Raw genomic sequence first — 23955 nt, 5'->3', positions numbered from 1 at the left:
CTTCAGAAAAAAAAAATTCGTAAAAAAATTCTTCCTATGTTAAAAAAAATCTTCATATCAAAATCTAATCTTCCACCAAAAAGGAAAATTTTGCCCAAACTTTTTTTCCAAATGGTTTTCAAGAGTGTTTCACAGCTTGCCAAGCTGAACTCAGGATGCCAAACATTGCAATAAGAAGAAAATTTCGGTAGCAGTTTTCATATGCCATTGAAAAAAAAAAAAATTCACCACAACTGTCACCTCAAAAAAATTCTTCCTTCAGAAAAAAAAAATCGTAAAAAAATTCTTCCTATGTTAAAAAAAATCTTCATCTCAAAATATAATCTTCCACCAAACAGGAAAATTTTGCCCAAAATTTTTTTCCAAATGGTTTTCAAGAGTGTTTCACAGCTTGCCAAGCTGAACTCAGGATGCCAAACATTGCAATAAGAAGAACATTTCGGTAGCAGTTTTCATATGCCATTGAAAAAAAAAAAAGTTCACCACAACAGTCACCTCAAAAAAATTCTTCCTTCAGAAAAAAAAATCCTAAAAAAATTCTTCCTATGTTAAAAAAAATGTTCCTCTCAAAATATAGTCTTCCACCAAAAAGAAAAATTTTGCTCAAACTTTTTTTCCAAATGGTTTTCAAGAGTATTTCACAGCTTGCCAAGCTGAACTCAGGATTCCAAACATTGCAATAAGAAGAACGTTTCGGTAGCAGTTTTCATATGCCATTGAAAAAAAAAAGTTCCCCACAACAGTCACCTCAAAAAAATTCTTCTTTCGGAAAAAAAAATTCGTAAAAAAATTCTTCCTATGTTAAAAAAAATCTTCCTCTCAAAATATAATCTTCCACCAAAAAGGAAAATTTTGCCCAAACTTTTTTTCCAAATGGTTTTCAAGAGTTTCACAGCTTGCCAAGCTGAACTCAGGATGCCAAACATTGCAATAAGAAGAACATTTCGGTAGCAGTTTTCATATGCCATTGAAAAAAAAAAAAGTTCACAACAGTCACCTCAAAAAAATTCTTCCTTCAGAAAAAAAAAATCGTAAAAAAATTCTTCCTATGTTAAAAAAAATGTTCCTCTCAAAATATAATCTTCCACCAAAAAGGAAAATTTTGCCCAAACTTTTTTTCCAAATGGTTTTCAAGAGTGTTTCACAGCTTGCCAAGCTGAACTCAGGATGCCAAACATTGCAATAAGAAGAACGTTTCGGTAGCAGTTTTCATATGCCATTGAAAAAAAAAAGTTCCCCACAACAGTCACCTCAAAAAAATTCTTCTTTCGGAAAAAAAAAATTCGTAAAAAAATTCTTCCTATGTTAAAAAAAATCTTCCTCTCAAAATATAATCTTCCACCAAAAAGGAAAATTTTGCCCAAACTTTTTTTCCAAATGGTTTTCAAGAGTTTCACAGCTTGCCAAGCTGAACTCAGGATGCCAAACATTGCAATAAGAAGAACATTTCGGTAGCAGTTTTCATATGCCATTGAAAAAAAAAAAAGTTCACAACAGTCACCTCAAAAAAATTCTTCCTTCAGAAAAAAAAAATCGTAAAAAAATTCTTCCTATGTTAAAAAAAATTTTCCTCTCAAAATATAATCTTCCACCAAAAAGGAAAATTTTGCCCAAACTTTTTTTCCAAATGGTTTTCAAGAGTGTTTCACAGCTTGCCAAGCTGAACTCAGGATGCCAAACATTGCAATAAGAAGAACGTTTCGATAGCAGTTTTCATATGCCATTGAAAAAAAAAAGTTCCCCACAACAGTCACCTCAAAAAAATTCTTCCTTCAGAAAAAAAAAATTCGTAAAAAAAATTCTTCCTATGTTAAAAAAAATCTTCGTCTCAAAATATAGTCTTCCACCAAAAAGAAAAATTTTGCTCAAACTTTTTTTCCAAATGGTTTTCAAGAGTATTTCACAGCTTGCCAAGCTGAACTCAGGATTCCAAACATTGCAATAAGAAGAACATTGAAAAAAAAAAAAGTTCACAACAGTCACCTCAAAAAAATTCTTCCTTCAGAAAAAAAAAATCGTAAAAAAATTCTTCCTATGTTAAAAAAAATGTTCCTCTCAAAATATAATCTTCCACCAAAAAGGAAAATTTTGCCCAAACTTTTTTTCCAAATGGTTTTCAAGAGTGTTTCACAGCTTGCCAAGCTGAACTCAGGATGCCAAACATTGCAATAAGAAGAACGTTTCGGTAGCAGTTTTCATATGCCATTGAAAAAAAAAAGTTCCCCACAACAGTCACCTCAAAAAAATTCTTCTTTCGGAAAAAAAAAATTCGTAAAAAAATTCTTCCTATGTTAAAAAAAATCTTCCTCTCAAAATATAATCTTCCAACAAAAAGGAAAATTTTGCCCAAACTTTTTTTCCAAATGGTTTTCAAGAGTTTCACAGCTTGCCAAGCTGAACTCAGGATGCCAAACATTGCAATAAGAAGAACATTTCGGTAGCAGTTTTCATATGCCATTGAAAAAAAAAAAAGTTCACAACAGTCACCTCAAAAAAATTCTTCCTTCAGAAAAAAAAAATCGTAAAAAAATTCTTCCTATGTTAAAAAAAATGTTCCTCTCAAAATATAATCTTCCACCAAAAAGGAAAATTTTGCCCAAACTTTTTTTCCAAATGGTTTTCAAGAGTGTTTCACAGCTTGCCAAGCTGAACTCAGGATGCCAAACATTGCAATAAGAAGAACGTTTCGATAGCAGTTTTCATATGCCATTGAAAAAAAAAAGTTCCCCACAACAGTCACCTCAAAAAAATTCTTCCTTCAGAAAAAAAAAATTCGTAAAAAAAATTCTTCCTATGTTAAAAAAAATCTTCGTCTCAAAATATAGTCTTCCACCAAAAAGAAAAATTTTGCTCAAACTTTTTTTCCAAATGGTTTTCAAGAGTATTTCACAGCTTGCCAAGCTGAACTCAGGATTCCAAACATTGCAATAAGAAGAACATTTCGGTAGCAGTTTTCATATGCCATTGAAAAAAAAAAAGTTCACCACAACAGTCACCTCAAAAAAATTCTTCCTTCAGAAAAAAAAAATCGTAAAAAAATTCTTCCTATGTTAAAAAAAATGTTCCTCTCAAAATATAATCTTCCACCAAAAAGGAAAATTTTGCCCAAACTTTTTTTCCAAATGGTTTTCAAGAGTATTTCACAGCTTGCCAAGCTGAACTCAGGATTCCAAACAAGTTGTACTTTCAATTATTTGCATTGAAATATAAAGCAGATTTCAGAAGCAGTTTTCATTTGCCTTCAAAAAAAGAATTCCCACTGTCAACCGAAAAAAAATTCTTCCTCCAAAAAAAACCAATGTCGATAAAAAAAATCTTCCTGTGATAAAAGAAATCTTCCTCTCAAAATATAATCTTCCATCAAAAAGAAAAATTTTGTTCAAACTTTTTTTCAGCTTTCAGTGAAATTTTATTGCTTCTTTCTGCAGCTCTCACTGAAATAAGGCTAATTTTCAACTTTGTTCAAATGTGCTGTAACTTTTGTTCCAAATGGTTTTCAAGAGTCTTTCATGGCTTGCCAAGCAGAACTCAGCATGCTAAACTAGTTATATATAGTATTTGCATTGAAATCTTAAGTCAATTTTATCATCAGCTTTCAGTGAAATTTTATTGCTTCTTTCTGCAGCTCTCACTGAAATAAGGCTAATTTTCAACTTTGTTCAAATGTGCTGTAACTTTTGTTCCAAATGGTTTTCAAGAGTCTTTCATGGCTTGCCAAGCAGAACTCAGCATGCTAAACTAGTTATATATAGTATTTGCATTGAAATCTTAAGTCAATTTTATCATCAGCTTTCAGTGAAATTGACACACTTGTACATAGTGTTTGTATTGAAATATTAAGAACTTTTTGGAAGCATTTTTCATTTGCCTTTGAAAAAAAAAAGTTCCCCACAACATTAATCTCAAAAAAATTCTTCCTTCAGAAAAAAAAAATTCGTAAAAAAATTCTTCCTATGTTAATAAAATCTTCCTCTCAAAATGTAATCTTCCACCAAAAAGAAAAATTTTGCCCAAACTTTTTTTCCAAATGGTTTTCAAGAGTCTTTCACAGATTGCCAAGCTGAACTCAGGATGCCAAACAAGTTGTACATAGTGTTTGTATTGAAATATTAAGAACATTTTGGAAGCAGTTTTCATTTGCCTTTGAAAAAAAAAAAGTTCCCTACAACAGTCACATCAAAAAAATTCTTCCTTCAGAAAAAAAAAATCGTAAAAAAATTCTTCCTATGTTAAAAAAATGTTCCTCTCAAAATATAGTATTCCACCAAAAAGAAAAATTTCCTCTAACTTTTTTTCCAAATGGTTTTCAAGAGTCTTTCACAGCTCGCCAAGCTGAACTCTGGATGCCAAACAAGTTGTACATAGTGTTTGTATTGAAATATTAAGAACAAATATGCCATTGAAAAAAAAAAGTTCCCCAAAACAGTCACTTCAAAAAAATTCTTCCTTCAGAAAAAAAAAATCGTAAAAAAATTCTTCCTATGTTAAAAAAAATCTTCATCTCAAAATATAATCTTCCACCAAAAAGAAAAATTTCCTCTAACTTTTTTTCCAAATGGTTTTCAAGAGTCTTTCACAGCTCGCCAAGCTGAACTCTGGATGCCAAACAAGTTGTACATAGTGTTTGTATTGAAATATTAAGAACAAATATGCCATTGAAAAAAAAAAGTTCCCCAAAACAGTCACTTCAAAAAAATTCTTCCTTCAGAAAAAAAAAATCGTAAAAAAATTCTTCCTATGTTAAAAAAAATGTTCCTCTCAAAATATAATCTTCCACCAAAAAGGAAAATTTTGCCCAAACTTTTTTTCCAAATGGTTTTCAAGTCTTTCACAGATTGCCAAGCTGAACTCAGGATGCCAAACAAGTTGTACCTAGTGTTTGTATTGAAATATTAAGAAAACATATGCCATTGAAAAGAAAAAAGTTCCCCACAACAGTCACCTCAAAAAAATTCTTCCTTCAGAAAAAAAAAAATTTGTAAAAAAATTCTTCCTATGTTAAAAAAAATCTTCATCTCAAAATATAATCTTCCACCAAAAAGAAAAATTTTGCTCAAATTTTTTTTCCAAATGGTTTTCTAGAGTCTTTCACATCTTGCCAAGCTGAACTCAGGATGCCAAACATTGCAAAAAAAGAAGAACATTTCGGTAGCAGTTTTCATATGCCATTGAAAAAAAAAAAAAGTTCACCACAACAGTCACCTCAAAAAAATTCTTCCTTCAGAAAAAAAAAAATCGTAAAAAAATTCTTCCTATGTTAAAAAAAATCTTCCTCTCAAAATATAATCTTCCACCAAAAAGGAAAATTTTGCCCAAACTTTTTTTCCAAATGGTTTTCAAGAGTTTCACAGCTTGCCAAGCTGAACTCAGGATGCCAAACATTGCAATAAGAAGAACATTTCGGTAGCAGTTTTCATATGCCATTGAAAAAAAAAAAGTTCACCACAAGTCACCTCAAAAAAATTCTTCCTTCAGAAAAAAAAAATCGTAAAAAAATTCTTCCTATATTAAAAAAAATGTTCCTCTCAAAATATAATCTTCCACCAAAAAGGAAAATTTTGCCCAAACTTTTTTTCCAAATGGTTTTCAAGAGTGTTTCACAGCTTGCCAAGCTGAACTCAGGATGCCAAACATTGCAATAAGAAGAACGTTTCGATAGCAGTTTTCATATGCCATTGAAAAAAAAAAGTTCCCCACCACAGTCACCTCAAAAAAATTCTTCCTTCAGAAAAAAAAAAATTCGTAAAAAAAATTCTTCCTATGTTAAAAAAATTCTTCGTCTCAAAATATAGTCTTCCACCAAAAAGGAAAATTTTGCCCAAACTTTTTTTCCAAATGGTTTTCAAGAGTATTTCACAGCTTGCCAAGCTGAACTCAGGATTCCAAACAAGTTGTACTTTCAATTATTTGCATTGAAATATAAAGCAGATTTCAGAAGAAGTTTTCATTTGCCTTCAAAAAAAGAATTCCCACTGTCAACCGAAAAAAAATTCTTCCTCCAAAAAAAACCAATGTCGATAAAAAAAATCTTCCTGTGATAAAAGAAATCTTCCTCTCAAAATATAATCTTCCACCAAAAAGAAAAATTTTGCTCAAACTTTTTTTCAGCTTTCAGTGAAATTTTATTGCTTCTTTCTGCAGCTCTCACTGAAATAAGGCTAATTTTCAACTTTGTTCAAATGTGCTGTAACTTTTGTTCCAAATGGTTTTCAAGAGTCTTTCATGGCTTGCCAAGCAGAACTCAGCATGCTAAACTAGTTATATATAGTATTTGCATTGAAATCTTAAGTCAATTTTATCATCAGCTTTCAGTGAAATTTTATTGCTTCTTTCTGCAGCTCTCACGGAAATAAGGCTAATTTTCAACTTTGTTCAAATGTGTTGTAACTTTTGTTCCAAATGGTTTTCAAGAGTCTTTCATGGCTTGCCAAGCAGAACTCAGCATGCTAAACTAGTTATATATAGTATTTGCATTGAAATATTAAGTCAATTTTATCATCAGCTCTCAGTGAAATTTTATTGCTTCTTTCTGCAGCTCTCACTGAAATAAGGCTAATTTTCAACTTTGTTCAAATGTGTTGTAACTTTTGTTCCAAATGGTTTTCAAGAGTCTTTCATGGCTTGCCAAGCAGAACTCAGCATGCTAAACTAGTTATATATAGTATTTGCATTGAAATATTAAGTCAATTTTATCATCAGCTTTCAGTGAAATTTTATTGCTTCTTTCTGCAGCTCTCACTGAAATAAGGCTAATTTTCAACTTTGTTCAAATGTGCTGTAACTTTTGTTCCAAATGGTTTTCAAGAGTCTTTCATGGCTTGCCAAGCAGAACTCAGCATGCTAAACTAGTTATATATAGTATTTGCATTGAAATCTTAAGTCAATTTTATCATCAGCTTTCAGTGAAATTGACACACTTGTACATAGTGTTTGTATTGAAATATTAAGAACTTTTTGGAAGCATTTTTCATTTGCCTTTGAAAAAAAAAAGTTCCCCACAACATTAATCTCAAAAAAATTCTTCCTTCAGAAAAAAAAAATTCGTAAAAAAATTCTTCCTATGTTAATAAAATCTTCCTCTCAAAATGTAATCTTCCACCAAAAAGAAAAATTTTGCCCAAACTTTTTTTCCAAATGGTTTTCAAGAGTCTTTCACAGATTGCCAAGCTGAACTCAGGATGCCAAACAAGTTGTACATAGTGTTTGTATTGAAATATTAAGAACATTTTGGAAGCAGTTTTCATTTGCCTTTGAAAAAAAAAAAGTTCCCTACAACAGTCACATCAAAAAAATTCTTCCTTCAGAAAAAAAAAATCGTAAAAAAATTCTTCCTATGTTAAAAAAATGTTCCTCTCAAAATATAGTATTCCACCAAAAAGAAAAATTTCCTCTAACTTTTTTTCCAAATGGTTTTCAAGAGTCTTTCACAGCTCGCCAAGCTGAACTCTGGATGCCAAACAAGTTGTACATAGTGTTTGTATTGAAATATTAAGAACAAATATGCCATTGAAAAAAAAAAGTTCCCCAAAACAGTCACTTCAAAAAAATTCTTCCTTCAGAAAAAAAAAATCGTAAAAAAATTCTTCCTATGTTAAAAAAAATCTTCATCTCAAAATATAATCTTCCACCAAAAAGAAAAATTTCCTCTAACTTTTTTTCCAAATGGTTTTCAAGAGTCTTTCACAGCTCGCCAAGCTGAACTCTGGATGCCAAACAAGTTGTACATAGTGTTTGTATTGAAATATTAAGAACAAATATGCCATTGAAAAAAAAAAGTTCCCCAAAACAGTCACTTCAAAAAAATTCTTCCTTCAGAAAAAAAAAATCGTAAAAAAATTCTTCCTATGTTAAAAAAAATGTTCCTCTCAAAATATAATCTTCCACCAAAAAGGAAAATTTTGCCCAAACTTTTTTTCCAAATGGTTTTCAAGTCTTTCACAGATTGCCAAGCTGAACTCAGGATGCCAAACAAGTTGTACCTAGTGTTTGTATTGAAATATTAAGAAAACATATGCCATTGAAAAGAAAAAAGTTCCCCACAACAGTCACCTCAAAAAAATTCTTCCTTCAGAAAAAAAAAAATTTGTAAAAAAATTCTTCCTATGTTAAAAAAAATCTTCATCTCAAAATATAATCTTCCACCAAAAAGAAAAATTTTGCTCAAATTTTTTTTCCAAATGGTTTTCTAGAGTCTTTCACATCTTGCCAAGCTGAACTCAGGATGCCAAACATTGCAAAAAAAGAAGAACATTTCGGTAGCAGTTTTCATATGCCATTGAAAAAAAAAAAAAGTTCACCACAACAGTCACCTCAAAAAAATTCTTCCTTCAGAAAAAAAAAAATCGTAAAAAAATTCTTCCTATGTTAAAAAAAATCTTCCTCTCAAAATATAATCTTCCACCAAAAAGGAAAATTTTGCCCAAACTTTTTTTCCAAATGGTTTTCAAGAGTTTCACAGCTTGCCAAGCTGAACTCAGGATGCCAAACATTGCAATAAGAAGAACATTTCGGTAGCAGTTTTCATATGCCATTGAAAAAAAAAAAGTTCACCACAAGTCACCTCAAAAAAATTCTTCCTTCAGAAAAAAAAAATCGTAAAAAAATCTTCCTATATTAAAAAAAATGTTCCTCTCAAAATATAATCTTCCACCAAAAAGGAAAATTTTGCCCAAACTTTTTTTCCAAATGGTTTTCAAGAGTGTTTCACAGCTTGCCAAGCTGAACTCAGGATGCCAAACATTGCAATAAGAAGAACGTTTCGATAGCAGTTTTCATATGCCATTGAAAAAAAAAAGTTCCCCACCACAGTCACCTCAAAAAAATTCTTCCTTCAGAAAAAAAAAAATTCGTAAAAAAAATTCTTCCTATGTTAAAAAAATTCTTCGTCTCAAAATATAGTCTTCCACCAAAAAGGAAAATTTTGCCCAAACTTTTTTTCCAAATGGTTTTCAAGAGTATTTCACAGCTTGCCAAGCTGAACTCAGGATTCCAAACAAGTTGTACTTTCAATTATTTGCATTGAAATATAAAGCAGATTTCAGAAGAAGTTTTCATTTGCCTTCAAAAAAAGAATTCCCACTGTCAACCGAAAAAAAATTCTTCCTCCAAAAAAAACCAATGTCGATAAAAAAAATCTTCCTGTGATAAAAGAAATCTTCCTCTCAAAATATAATCTTCCACCAAAAAGAAAAATTTTGCTCAAACTTTTTTTCAGCTTTCAGTGAAATTTTATTGCTTCTTTCTGCAGCTCTCACTGAAATAAGGCTAATTTTCAACTTTGTTCAAATGTGCTGTAACTTTTGTTCCAAATGGTTTTCAAGAGTCTTTCATGGCTTGCCAAGCAGAACTCAGCATGCTAAACTAGTTATATATAGTATTTGCATTGAAATCTTAAGTCAATTTTATCATCAGCTTTCAGTGAAATTTTATTGCTTCTTTCTGCAGCTCTCACGGAAATAAGGCTAATTTTCAACTTTGTTCAAATGTGTTGTAACTTTTGTTCCAAATGGTTTTCAAGAGTCTTTCATGGCTTGCCAAGCAGAACTCAGCATGCTAAACTAGTTATATATAGTATTTGCATTGAAATATTAAGTCAATTTTATCATCAGCTCTCAGTGAAATTTTATTGCTTCTTTCTGCAGCTCTCACTGAAATAAGGCTAATTTTCAACTTTGTTCAAATGTGTTGTAACTTTTGTTCCAAATGGTTTTCAAGAGTCTTTCATGGCTTGCCAAGCAGAACTCAGCATGCTAAACTAGTTATATATAGTATTTGCATTGAAATATTAAGTCAATTTTATCATCAGCTTTCAGTGAAATTTTATTGCTTCTTTCTGCAGCTCTCACTGAAATAAGGCTAATTTTCAACTTTGTTCAAATGTGCTCTAACTTTTGTTCCAAATGGTTTTCAAGAGTCTTTCATGGCTTGCCAAGCAGAACTCAGCATGCTAAACTAGTTATATATAGTATTTGCATTGAAATATTAAGTCAATTTTATCATCAGCTCTCAGTGAAATTTTATTGCTTCTTTCTGCAGCTCTCACTGAAATAAGGCTAATTTTCAACTTTGTTCAAATGTGTTGTAACTTTTGTTCCAAATGGTTTTCAAGAGTCTTTCATGGCTTGCCAAGCAGAACTCAGCATGCTAAACTAGTTATATATAGTATTTGCATTGAAATCTTAAGTCAATTTTATCATCAGCTTTCAGTGAAATTTTATTGCTTCTTTCTGCAGCTCTCACGGAAATAAGGCTAATTTTCAACTTTGTTCAAATGTGTTGTAACTTTTGTTCCAAATGGTTTTCAAGAGTCTTTCATGGCTTGCCAAGCAGAACTCAGCATGCTAAACTAGTTATATATAGTATTTGCATTGAAATATTAAGTCAATTTTATCATCAGCTCTCAGTGAAATTTTATTGCTTCTTTCTGCAGCTCTCACTGAAATAAGGCTAATTTTCAACTTTGTTCAAATGTGTTGTAACTTTTGTTCCAAATGGTTTTCAAGAGTCTTTCATGGCTTGCCAAGCAGAACTCAGCATGCTAAACTAGTTATATATAGTATTTGCATTGAAATATTAAGTCAATTTTATCATCAGCTTTCAGTGAAATTTTATTGCTTCTTTCTGCAGCTCTCACTGAAATAAGGCTAATTTTCAACTTTGTTCAAATGTGCTGTAACTTTTGTTCCAAATGGTTTTCAAGAGTCTTTCATGGCTTGCCAAGCAGAACTCAGCATGCTAAACTAGTTATATATAGTATTTGCATTGAAATATTAAGTCAATTTTACCATCAGCTCTCAGTGAAATTTTATTGCTTCTTTCTGCAGCTCTCACTGAAATAAGGCTAATTTTCAACTTTGTTCAAATGTGTTGTAACTTTTGTTCCAAATGGTTTTCAAGAGTCTTTCATGGCTTGCCAAGCAGAACTCAGCATGCTAAACTAGTTATATATAGTATTTGCATTGAAATCTTAAGTCAATTTTATCATCAGCTTTCAGTGAAATTTTATTGCTTCTTTCTGCAGCTCTCACTGAAATAAGGCTAATTTTCAACTTTGTTCAAATGTGCTGTAACTTTTGTTCCAAATGGTTTTCAAGAGTCTTTCATGGCTTGCCAAGCAGAACTCAGCATGCTAAACTAGTTATATATAGTATTTGCATTGAAATCTTAAGTCAATTTTATCATCAGCTTTCAGTGAAATTTTATTGCTTCTTTCTGCAGCTCTCACTGAAATAAGGCTAATTTTCAACTTTGTTCAAATGTGCTGTAACTTTTGTTCCAAATGGTTTTCAAGAGTCTTTCATGGCTTGCCAAGCAGAACTCAGCATGCTAAACTAGTTATATATAGTATTTGCATTGAAATCTTAAGTCAATTTTATCATCAGCTTTCAGTGAAATTTTATTGCTTCTTTCTGCAGCTCTCACTGAAATAAGGCTAATTTTCAACTTTGTTCAAATGTGCTGTAACTTTTGTTCCAAATGGTTTTCAAGAGTCTTTCATGGCTTGCCAAGCAGAACTCAGCATGCTAAACTAGTTATATATAGTATTTGCATTGAAATATTAAGTCAATTTTATCATCAGCTCTCAGTGAAATTTTATTGCTTCTTTCTGCAGCTCTCACTGAAATAAGGCTAATTTTCAACTTTGTTCAAATGTGTTGTAACTTTTGTTCCAAATGGTTTTCAAGAGTCTTTCATGGCTTGCCAAGCAGAACTCAGCATGCTAAACTAGTTATATATAGTATTTGCATTGAAATATTAAGTAAATTTTATCATCAGCTTTCAGTGAAATTTTATTGTTTCTTTCTGCAGCTCTCACTGAAATAAGGCTAATTTTCAACTTTGTTCAAATGTGTTGTAACTTTTGTTCCAAATGGTTTTCAAGAGTCTTTCATGGCTTGCCAAGCAGAACTCAGCATGCTAAACTAGTTATATATAGTATTTGCATTGAAATCTTAAGTCAATTTTATCATCAGCTTTCAGTGAAATTTTATTGCTTCTTTCTGCAGCTCTCACGGAAATAAGGCTAATTTTCAACTTTGTTCAAATGTGTTGTAACTTTTGTTCCAAATGGTTTTCAAGAGTCTTTCATGGCTTGCCAAGCAGAACTCAGCATGCTAAACTAGTTATATATAGTATTTGCATTGAAATATTAAGTCAATTTTATCATCAGCTCTCAGTGAAATTTTATTGCTTCTTTCTGCAGCTCTCACTGAAATAAGGCTAATTTTCAACTTTGTTCAAATGTGTTGTAACTTTTGTTCCAAATGGTTTTCAAGAGTCTTTCATGGCTTGCCAAGCAGAACTCAGCATGCTAAACTAGTTATATATAGTATTTGCATTGAAATATTAAGTCAATTTTATCATCAGCTTTCAGTGAAATTTTATTGCTTCTTTCTGCAGCTCTCACTGAAATAAGGCTAATTTTCAACTTTGTTCAAATGTGCTGTAACTTTTGTTCCAAATGGTTTTCAAGAGTCTTTCATGGCTTGCCAAGCAGAACTCAGCATGCTAAACTAGTTATATATAGTATTTGCATTGAAATATTAAGTCAATTTTACCATCAGCTCTCAGTGAAATTTTATTGCTTCTTTCTGCAGCTCTCACTGAAATAAGGCTAATTTTCAACTTTGTTCAAATGTGTTGTAACTTTTGTTCCAAATGGTTTTCAAGAGTCTTTCATGGCTTGCCAAGCAGAACTCAGCATGCTAAACTAGTTATATATAGTATTTGCATTGAAATCTTAAGTCAATTTTATCATCAGCTTTCAGTGAAATTTTATTGCTTCTTTCTGCAGCTCTCACTGAAATAAGGCTAATTTTCAACTTTGTTCAAATGTGCTGTAACTTTTGTTCCAAATGGTTTTCAAGAGTCTTTCATGGCTTGCCAAGCAGAACTCAGCATGCTAAACTAGTTATATATAGTATTTGCATTGAAATCTTAAGTCAATTTTATCATCAGCTTTCAGTGAAATTTTATTGCTTCTTTCTGCAGCTCTCACTGAAATAAGGCTAATTTTCAACTTTGTTCAAATGTGCTGTAACTTTTGTTCCAAATGGTTTTCAAGAGTCTTTCATGGCTTGCCAAGCAGAACTCAGCATGCTAAACTAGTTATATATAGTATTTGCATTGAAATCTTAAGTCAATTTTATCATCAGCTTTCAGTGAAATTTTATTGCTTCTTTCTGCAGCTCTCACTGAAATAAGGCTAATTTTCAACTTTGTTCAAATGTGCTGTAACTTTTGTTCCAAATGGTTTTCAAGAGTCTTTCATGGCTTGCCAAGCAGAACTCAGCATGCTAAACTAGTTATATATAGTATTTGCATTGAAATATTAAGTCAATTTTATCATCAGCTCTCAGTGAAATTTTATTGCTTCTTTCTGCAGCTCTCACTGAAATAAGGCTAATTTTCAACTTTGTTCAAATGTGTTGTAACTTTTGTTCCAAATGGTTTTCAAGAGTCTTTCATGGCTTGCCAAGCAGAACTCAGCATGCTAAACTAGTTATATATAGTATTTGCATTGAAATATTAAGTAAATTTTATCATCAGCTTTCAGTGAAATTTTATTGTTTCTTTCTGCAGCTCTCACTGAAATAAGGCTAATTTTCAACTTTGTTCAAATGTGCTGTAACTTTTGTTCCAAATGGTTTTCAAGAGTCTTTCATGGCTTGCCAAGCAGAACTCAGCATGCTAAACTAGTTATATATAGTATTTGCATTGAAATCTTAAGTCAATTTTATCATCAGCTTTCAGTGAAATTGTATTGCTTCTTTCTGCAGCTCTCACTGAAATAAGGCTAATTTTCAACTTTGTTCAAATGTGCTGTAACTTTTGTTCCAAATGGTTTTCAAGAGTCTTTCATGGCTTGCCAAGCAGAACTCAGCATGCTAAACTAGTTATATATAGTATTTGCATTGAAATATTAAGTCAATTTTATCATCAGCTCTCAGTGAAATTTTATTGCTTCTTTCTGCAGCTCTCACTGAAATAAGGCTAATTTTCAACTTTGTTCAAATGTGTTGTAACTTTTGTTCCAAATGGTTTTCAAGAGTCTTTCATGGCTTGCCAAGCAGAACTCAGCATGCTAAACTAGTTATATATAGTATTTGCATTGAAATATTAAGTCAATTTTATCATCAGCTTTCAGTGAAATTTTATTGCTTCTTTCTGCAGCTCTCACTGAAATAAGGCTAATTTTCAACTTTGTTCAAATGTGCTGTAACTTTTGTTCCAAATGGTTTTCAAGAGTCTTTCATGGCTTGCCAAGCAGAACTCAGCATGCTAAACTAGTTATATATAGTATTTGCATTGAAATATTAAGTCAATTTTACCATCAGCTCTCAGTGAAATTTTATTGCTTCTTTCTGCAGCTCTCACTGAAATAAGGCTAATTTTCAACTTTGTTCAAATGTGTTGTAACTTTTGTTCCAAATGGTTTTCAAGAGTCTTTCATGGCTTGCCAAGCAGAACTCAGCATGCTAAACTAGTTATATATAGTATTTGCATTGAAATCTTAAGTCAATTTTATCATCAGCTTTCAGTGAAATTTTATTGCTTCTTTCTGCAGCTCTCACTGAAATAAGGCTAATTTTCAACTTTGTTCAAATGTGCTGTAACTTTTGTTCCAAATGGTTTTCAAGAGTCTTTCATGGCTTGCCAAGCAGAACTCAGCATGCTAAACTAGTTATATATAGTATTTGCATTGAAATCTTAAGTCAATTTTATCATCAGCTTTCAGTGAAATTTTATTGCTTCTTTCTGCAGCTCTCACTGAAATAAGGCTAATTTTCAACTTTGTTCAAATGTGCTGTAACTTTTGTTCCAAATGGTTTTCAAGAGTCTTTCATGGCTTGCCAAGCAGAACTCAGCATGCTAAACTAGTTATATATAGTATTTGCATTGAAATCTTAAGTCAATTTTATCATCAGCTTTCAGTGAAATTTTATTGCTTCTTTCTGCAGCTCTCACTGAAATAAGGCTAATTTTCAACTTTGTTCAAATGTGCTGTAACTTTTGTTCCAAATGGTTTTCAAGAGTCTTTCATGGCTTGCCAAGCAGAACTCAGCATGCTAAACTAGTTATATATAGTATTTGCATTGAAATATTAAGTCAATTTTATCATCAGCTCTCAGTGAAATTTTATTGCTTCTTTCTGCAGCTCTCACTGAAATAAGGCTAATTTTCAACTTTGTTCAAATGTGTTGTAACTTTTGTTCCAAATGGTTTTCAAGAGTCTTTCATGGCTTGCCAAGCAGAACTCAGCATGCTAAACTAGTTATATATAGTATTTGCATTGAAATATTAAGTAAATTTTATCATCAGCTTTCAGTGAAATTTTATTGTTTCTTTCTGCAGCTCTCACTGAAATAAGGCTAATTTTCAACTTTGTTCAAATGTGCTGTAACTTTTGTTCCAAATGGTTTTCAAGAGTCTTTCATGGCTTGCCAAGCAGAACTCAGCATGCTAAACTAGTTATATATAGTATTTGCATTGAAATCTTAAGTCAATTTTATCATCAGCTTTCAGTGAAATTGTATTGCTTCTTTCTGCAGCTCTCACTGAAATAAGGCTAATTTTCAACTTTGTTCAAATGTGCTGTAACTTTTGTTCCAAATGGTTTTCAAGAGTCTTTCATGGCTTGCCAAGCAGAACTCAGCATGCTAAACTAGTTATATATAGTATTTGCATTGAAATATTAAGTCAATTTTATCATCAGCTCTCAGTGAAATTTTATTGCTTCTTTCTGCAGCTCTCACTGAAATAAGGCTAATTTTCAACTTTGTTCAAATGTGTTGTAACTTTTGTTCCAAATGGTTTTCAAGAGTCTTTCATGGCTTGCCAAGCAGAACTCAACATGCTAAACTAGTTATATATAGTATTTGCATTGAAATATTAAGTAAATTTTATCATCAGCTTTCAGTGAAATTTTATTGCTTCTTTCTGCAGCTCTCACTGAAATAAGGCTAATTTTCAACTTTGTTCAAATGTGCTGTAACTTTTGTTCCAAATGGTTTTCAAGAGTCTTTCATGGCTTGCCAAGCAGAACTCAGCATGCTAAACTAGTTATATATAGTATTTGCATTGAAATATTAAGTCAATTTTATCATCAGCTCTCAGTGAAATTTTATTGCTTCTTTCTGCAGCTCTCACTGAAATAAGGCTAATTTTCAACTTTGTTCAAATGTGTTGTAACTTTTGTTCCAAATGGTTTTCAAGAGTCTTTCATGGCTTGCCAAGCAGAACTCAGCATGCTAAACTAGTTATATATAGTATTTGCATTGAAATATTAAGTAAATTTTATCATCAGCTTTCAGTGAAATTTTATTGCTTCTTTCTGCAGCTCTCACTGAAATAAGGCTAATTTTCAACTTTGTTCAAATGTGCTGTAACTTTTGTTCCAAATGGTTTTCAAGAGTCTTTCATGGCTTGCCAAGCAGAACTCAGCATGCTAAACTAGTTATATATAGTATTTGCATTGAAATCTTAAGTCAATTTTATCATCAGCTTTCAGTGAAATTGTATTGCTTCTTTCTGCAGCTCTCACTGAAATAAGGCTAATTTTCAACTTTGTTCAAATGTGCTGTAACTTTTGTTCCAAATGGTTTTCAAGAGTCTTTCATGGCTTGCCAAGCAGAACTCAGCATGCTAAACTAGTTATATATAGTATTTGCATTGAAATATTAAGTCAATTTTATCATCAGCTCTCAGTGAAATTTTATTGCTTCTTTCTGCAGCTCTCACTGAAATAAGGCTAATTTTCAACTTTGTTCAAATGTGTTGTAACTTTTGTTCCAAATGGTTTTCAAGAGTCTTTCATGGCTTGCCAAGCAGAACTCAACATGCTAAACTAGTTATATATAGTATTTGCATTGAAATATTAAGTAAATTTTATCATCAGCTTTCAGTGAAATTTTATTGCTTCTTTCTGCAGCTCTCACTGAAATAAGGCTAATTTTCAACTTTGTTCAAATGTGCTGTAACTTTTGTTCCAAATGGTTTTCAAGAGTCTTTCATGGCTTGCCAAGCAGAACTCAGCATGCTAAACTAGTTATATATAGTATTTGCATTGAAATCTTAAGTCAATTTTATCATCAGCTTTCAGTGAAATTTTATTGCTTCTTTCTGCAGCTCTCACTGAAATAAGGCTAATTTTCAACTTTGTTCAAATGTGCTGTAACTTTTGTTCCAAATGGTTTTCAAAAGTCTTTCATGGCTTGCCAAGCAGAACTCAGCATGCTAAACTAGTTATATATAGTATTTGCATTGAAATATTAAGTCAATTTTATCATCAGCTCTCAGTGAAATTTTATTGCTTCTTTCTGCAGCTCTCACTGAAATAAGGCTAATTTTCAACTTTGTTCAAATGTGTTGTAACTTTTGTTCCAAATGGTTTTCAAGAGTCTTTCATGGCTTGCCAAGCAGAACTCAGCATGCTAAACTAGTTATATATAGTATTTGCATTGAAATATTAAGTAAATTTTATCATCAGCTTTCAGTGAAATTTTATTGCTTCTTTCTGCAGCTCTCACTGAAATAAGTCTAATTTTCAACTTTGTTCAAATGTGCTGTAACTTTTGTTCCAAATGGTTTTCAAGAGTCTTTCATGGCTTGCCAAGCAGAACTCAGCATGCTAAACTAGTTATATATAGTATTTGCATTGAAATATTAAGTCAATTTTATCATCAGCTTTCAGTGAAATTTTATTGCTTCTTTCTGCAGCTCTCACTGAAATAAGGCTAATTTTCAACTTTGTTCAAATGTGCTGTAACTTTTGTTCCAAATGGTTTTCAAGAGTCTTTCATGGCTTGCCAAGCAGAACTCAGCATGCTAAACTAGTTATATATAGTATTTGCATTGAAATCTTAAGTCAATTTTATCATCAGCTTTCAGTGAAATTGAAACACTTGTACACTTGTACATTGTGTTTGTATTGAAATATTAAGAACTTTTTGGAAGCATTTTTCATTTGCCTTTGAAAAAAAAAGTTCCCCACAACATTCATCTCAAAAAAATTCTTCCTTCAGAAAAAAAAAATTCGTAAAAAAATTCTTCCTATGTTAAAAAAAATCTTCCTCTCAAAATGTAATCTTCCACCAAAAAGAAAAATTTTGCCCAAACTTTTTTTCCAAATGGTTTTCAAGAGTCTTTCACAGATTGCCAAGCTGAACTCAGGATGCCAAACAAGTTGTACATAGTGTTTGTATTGAAATATTAAGAACATTTTGGAAGCAGTTTTCATTTGCCTTTGAAAAAAAAAAAAGTTCCCTACAACAGTCACATCAAAAAAATTCTTCCTTCAGAAAAAAAAAATCGTAAAAAAATTCTTCCTATGTTAAAAAAATGTTCCTCTCAAAATATAGTATTCCACCAAAAAGAAAAATTTCCTCTAACTTTTTTTCCAAATGGTTTTCAAGAGTCTTTCACAGCTTGCCAAGCTGAACTCTGGATGCCAAACAAGTTGTACATAGTGTTTGTATTGAAATATTAAGAACAAATATGCCATTGAAAAAAAAAAGTTCCCCACAACAGTCACTTCAAAAAAATTCTTCCTTCAGAAAAAAAAAATCGTAAAAAAATTCTTCCTATGTTAAAAAAAATCTTCCTCTCAAAATGTAATCTTCCACCAAAAAGAAAAATTTTGCCCAAACTTTTTTTCCAAATGGTTTTCAAGTCTTTCACAGATTGCCAAGCTGAACTCAGGATGCCAAACAAGTTGTACATAGTGTTTGTATTGAAATATTAAGAAAACATATGCCATTGAAAAGAAAAAAGTTCCCCACAACAGTCACCTCAAAAAAATTCTTCCTTCAGAAAAAAAAAAATTCGTAAAAAAATTCTTCCAATGTTAAAAAAAATCTTCATCTCAAAATATAATCTTCCACCAAAAAGAAAAATTTTGCTCAAATTTTTTTTCCAAATGGTTTTCTAGAGTCTTTCACAGCTTGCCAAGCTGAACTCAGGATGCCAAACATTGCAAAAAAAGAAGAACATTTCGGTAGCAGTTTTCATATGCCATTGAAAAAAAAAAAAAGTTCACCACAACAGTCACCTCAAAAAAATTCTTCCTTCAGAAAAAAAAAATCGTAAAAAAATTCTTCCTATGTTAAAAAAAATCTTCCTCTCAAAATATAATCTTCCACCAAAAAGAAAAATGTTGCTAAAACTTTTTTTCCAAATGGTTTTCAAGAGTATTTCACAGCTTGCCAAGCTGAACTCAGGATTCCAAACATTGCAATAAGAAGAACGTTTCGATAGCAGTTTTCATATGCCATTGAAAAAAAAAAGTTCCCCACAACAGTTACCTCAAAAAAATTCTTCCTACAGAAAAAAAAAAATTCGTAAAAAAATTCTTCCTATGTTAAAAAAAATCTTCATCTCAAAATATAATCTTCCACCAAAAAGGAAAATTTTGCCCAAACTTTTTTTCCAAATGGTTTTCAAGAGTGTTTCACAGCTTGCCAAGCTGAACTCAGGATGCCAAACATTGCAATAAGAAGAACATTTCGGTAGCAGTTTTCATATGCCATTGAAAAAAAAAAAAGTTCACCACAAGTCACCTCAAAAAAATTCTTCCTTCAGAAAAAAAAAATCGTAAAAAAATTCTTCCTATGTTAAAAAAAATGTTCCTCTCAAAATATAATCTTCCACCAAAAAGGAAAATTTTGCCCAAACTTTTTTTCCAAATGGTTTTCAAGTCTTTCACAGATTGCCAAGCTGAACTCAGGATGCCAAACAAGTTGTACCTAGTGTTTGTATTGAAATATTAAGAAAACATATGCCATTGAAAAGAAAAAAGTTCCCCACAACAGTCACCTCAAAAAAATTCTTCCTTCAGAAAAAAAAAAATTCGTAAAAAAATTCTTCCTGTTAAAAAAAATCTTCATCTCAAAATATAATCTTCCACCAAAAAGAAAAATTTTGCTCAAATTTTTTTTCCAAATGGTTTTCTAGAGTCTTTCACAGCTTGCAAAGAAGAACTCAGGATGCCAAACATTGCAAAAAAAGAAGAACATTTCGGTAGCAGTTTTCATATGCCATTGAAAAAAAAAAAAGTTCACCACAACAGTCACCTCAAAAAAATTCTTCCTTCAGAAAAAAAAAATCGTAAAAAAATTCTTCCTATGTTAAAAAAAATGTTCCTCTCAAAATATAATCTTCCACCAAAAAGGAAAATTTTGCCCAAACTTTTTTTCCAAATGGTTTTCAAGTCTTTCACAGATTGCCAAGCTGAACTCAGGATGCCAAACAAGTTGTACCTAGTGTTTGTATTGAAATAGTAAGAAAACATATGCCATTGAAAAGAAAAAAGTTCCCCACAAAAGTCACCTCAAAAAAATTCTTCCTTCAGAAAAAAAAAATTCATAAAAAAATTCTTCCTATGTTAAAAAAAATGTTCCTCTCAAAATATAATCTTCCACCAAAAAGGAAAATTTTGCCCAAACTTTTTTTCCAAATGGTTTTCAAGTCTTTCACAGATTGCCAAGCTGAACTCAGGATGCCAAACAAGTTGTACCTAGTGTTTGTATTGAAATATTAAGAAAACATATGCCATTGAAAAGAAAAAAGTTCCCCACAACAGTCACCTCAAAAGAATTCTTCCTTCAGAAAAAAAAAATTCGTAAAAAAATTCTTCCTATGTTAAAAAAAATCTTCCTCTCAAAATATAATCTTCCACCAAAAAGAAAAATGTTGCTAAAACTTTTTTTCCAAATGGTTTTCAAGAGTATTTCACAGCTTGCCAAGCTGAACTCAGGATTCCAAACATTGCAATAAGAACAACGTTTCGATAGCAGTTTTCATATGCCATTGAAAAAAAAAAGTTCCCCACAACAGTCACCTCAAAAAAATTCTTCCTTCAGAAAAAAAAAATTCGTAAAAAAATTCTTCCTATGTTAAAAAAAATCTTCATCTCAAAATATAATCTTCCACCAAAAAGGAAAATTTTGCCCAAACTTTTTTTCCAAATGGTTTTCAAGAGTGTTTCACAGCTTGCCAAGCTGAACTCAGGATGCCAAACATTGCAATAAGAAGAACATTTCGGTAGCAGTTTTCATATGCCATTGAAAAAAAAAAGTTCACCACAACAGTCACCTCAAAAAAATTCTTCCTTCAGAAAAAAAAAATCGTAAAAAAATTCTTCCTATGTTAAAAAAAATGTTCCTCTCAAAATATAATCTTCCACCAAAAAGGAAAATTTTGCCCAAACTTTTTTTCCAAATGGTTTTCAAGAGTGTTTCACAGCTTGCCAAGCTGAACTCAGGATGCCAAACATTGCAATAAGAAGAACATTTCGATAGCAGTTTTCATATGCCATTGAAAAAAAAAAGTTCCCCACAACAGTCACCTCAAAAAAATTCTTCCTTCAGAAAAAAAAAATTCGTAAAAAAAATTCTTCCTATGTTAAAAAAAATCTTCGTCTCAAAATATAGTCTTCCACCAAAAAGAAAAATTTTGCTCAAACTTTTTTTCCAAATGGTTTTCAAGAGTATTTCACAGCTTGCCAAGCTGAACTCAGGATTCCAAACAAGTTGTACTTTCAATTATTTGCATTGAAATATAAAGCAGATTTCAGAAGCAGTTTTCATTTGCCTTCAAAAAAAGAATTCCCACTGTCAACCGAAAAAAAATTCTTCCTCCAAAAAAACCAATGTCGATAAAAAAAATCTTCCTGTGATAAAAGAAATCTTCCTCTCAAAATATAATCTTCCACCAAAAAGAAAAATTTTGCTCAAACTTTTTTTCAGCTTTCAGTGAAATTTTATTGCTTCTTTCTGCAGCTCTCACTGAAATAAGGCTAATTTTCAACTTTGTTCAAATGTGCTGTAACTTTTGTTCCAAATGGTTTTCAAGAGTCTTTCATGGCTTGCCAAGCAGAACTCAGCATGCTAAACTAGTTATATATAGTATTTGCATTGAAATCTTAAGTCAATTTTATCATCAGCTTTCAGTGAAATTTTATTGCTTCTTTCTGCAGCTCTCACTGAAATAAGGCTAATTTTCAACTTTGTTCAAATGTGCTGTAACTTTTGTTCCAAATGGTTTTCAAGAGTCTTTCATGGCTTGCCAAGCAGAACTCAGCATGCTAAACTAGTTATATATAGTATTTGCATTGAAATATTAAGTCAATTTTATCATCAGCTTTCAGTGAAATTTTATTGCTTCTTTCTGCAGCTCTCACTGAAATAAGGCTAATTTTCAACTTTGTTCAAATGTGCTGTAACTTTTGTTCCAAATGGTTTTCAAGAGTCTTTCATGGCTTGCCAAGCAGAACTCAGCATGCTAAACTAGTTATATATAGTATTTGCATTGAAATCTTAAGTCAATTTTATCATCAGCTTTCAGTGAAATTTTATTGCTTCTTTCTGCAGCTCTCACTGAAATAAGGCTAATTTTCAACTTTGTTCAAATGTGCTTTAACTTTTGTTCCAAATGGTTTTCAAGAGTCTTTCATGGCTTGCCAAGCAGAACTCAGCATGCTAAACTAGTTATATATAGTATTTGCATTGAAATATTAAGTCAATTTTATCATCAGCTCTCAGTGAAATTTTATTGCTTCTTTCTGCAGCTCTCACTGAAATAAGGCTAATTTTCAACTTTGTTCAAATGTGCTGTAACTTTTGTTCCAAATGGTTTTCAAGAGTCTTTCATGGCTTGCCAAGCAGAACTCAGCATGCTAAACTAGTTATATATAGTATTTGCATTGAAATCTTAAGTCAATTTTATCATCAGCTTTCAGTGAAATTTTATTGCTTCTTTCTGCAGCTCTCACTGAAATAAGGCTAATTTTCAACTTTGTTCAAATGTGCTGTAACTTTTGTTCCAAATGGTTTTCAAGAGTCTTTCATGGTTTGCCAAGCAGAACTCAGCATGCTAAACTAGTTATATATAGTATTTGCATTGAAATCTTAAGTCAATTTTATCATCAGCTTTCAGTGAAATTTTATTGCTTCTTTCTGCAGCTCTCACTGAAATAAGGCTAATTTTCAACTTTGTTCAAATGTGCTGTAACTTTTGTTCCAAATGGTTTTCAAGAGTCTTTCATGGCTTGCCAAGCAGAACTCAGCATGCTAAACTAGTTATATATAGTATTTGCATTGAAATCTTAAGTCAATTTTATCATCAGCTTTCAGTGAAATTTTATTGCTTCTTTCTGCAGCTCTCACTGAAATAAGGCTAATTTTCAACTTTGTTCAAATGTGCTGTAACTTTTGTTCCAAATGGTTTTCAAGAGTCTTTCATGGCTTGCCAAGCAGAACTCAGCATGCTAAACTAGTTATATATAGTATTTGCATTGAAATCTTAAGTCAATTTTATCATCAGCTTTCAGTGAAATTTTATTGCTTCTTTCTGCAGCTCTCACTGAAATAAGGCTAATTTTCAACTTTGTTCAAATGTGCTGTAACTTTTGTTCCAAATGGTTTTCAAGAGTCTTTCATGGCTTGCCAAGCAGAACTCAGCATGCTAAACTAGTTATATATAGTATTTGCATTGAAATATTAAGTCAATTTTATCATCAGCTTTCAGTGAAATTTTATTGCTTCTTTCTGCAGCTCTCACTGAAATAAGGCTAATTTTCAACTTTGTTCAAATGTGCTGTAACTTTTGTTCCAAATGGTTTTCAAGAGTCTTTCATGGCTTGCCAAGCAGAACTCAGCATGCTAAACTAGTTATATATAGTATTTGCATTGAAATCTTAAGTCAATTTTATCATCAGCTTTCAGTGAAATTTTATTGCTTCTTTCTGCAGCTCTCACTGAAATAAGGCTAATTTTCAACTTTGTTCAAATGTGCTTTAACTTTTGTTCCAAATGGTTTTCAAGAGTCTTTCATGGCTTGCCAAGCAGAACTCAGCATGCTAAACTAGTTATATATAGTATTTGCATTGAAATATTAAGTCAATTTTATCATCAGCTCTCAGTGAAATTGTATTGCTTCTTTCTGCAGCTCTCACTGAAA

Source organism: Ammodytes marinus (assembly GCF_949987685.1).
Source record: "Ammodytes marinus genome assembly, chromosome: 8".
NCBI classification, from domain to species: Eukaryota; Metazoa; Chordata; class Actinopteri; order Uranoscopiformes; family Ammodytidae; genus Ammodytes; species Ammodytes marinus.
Note: the sequence above shows the minus strand (reverse complement) of the source record.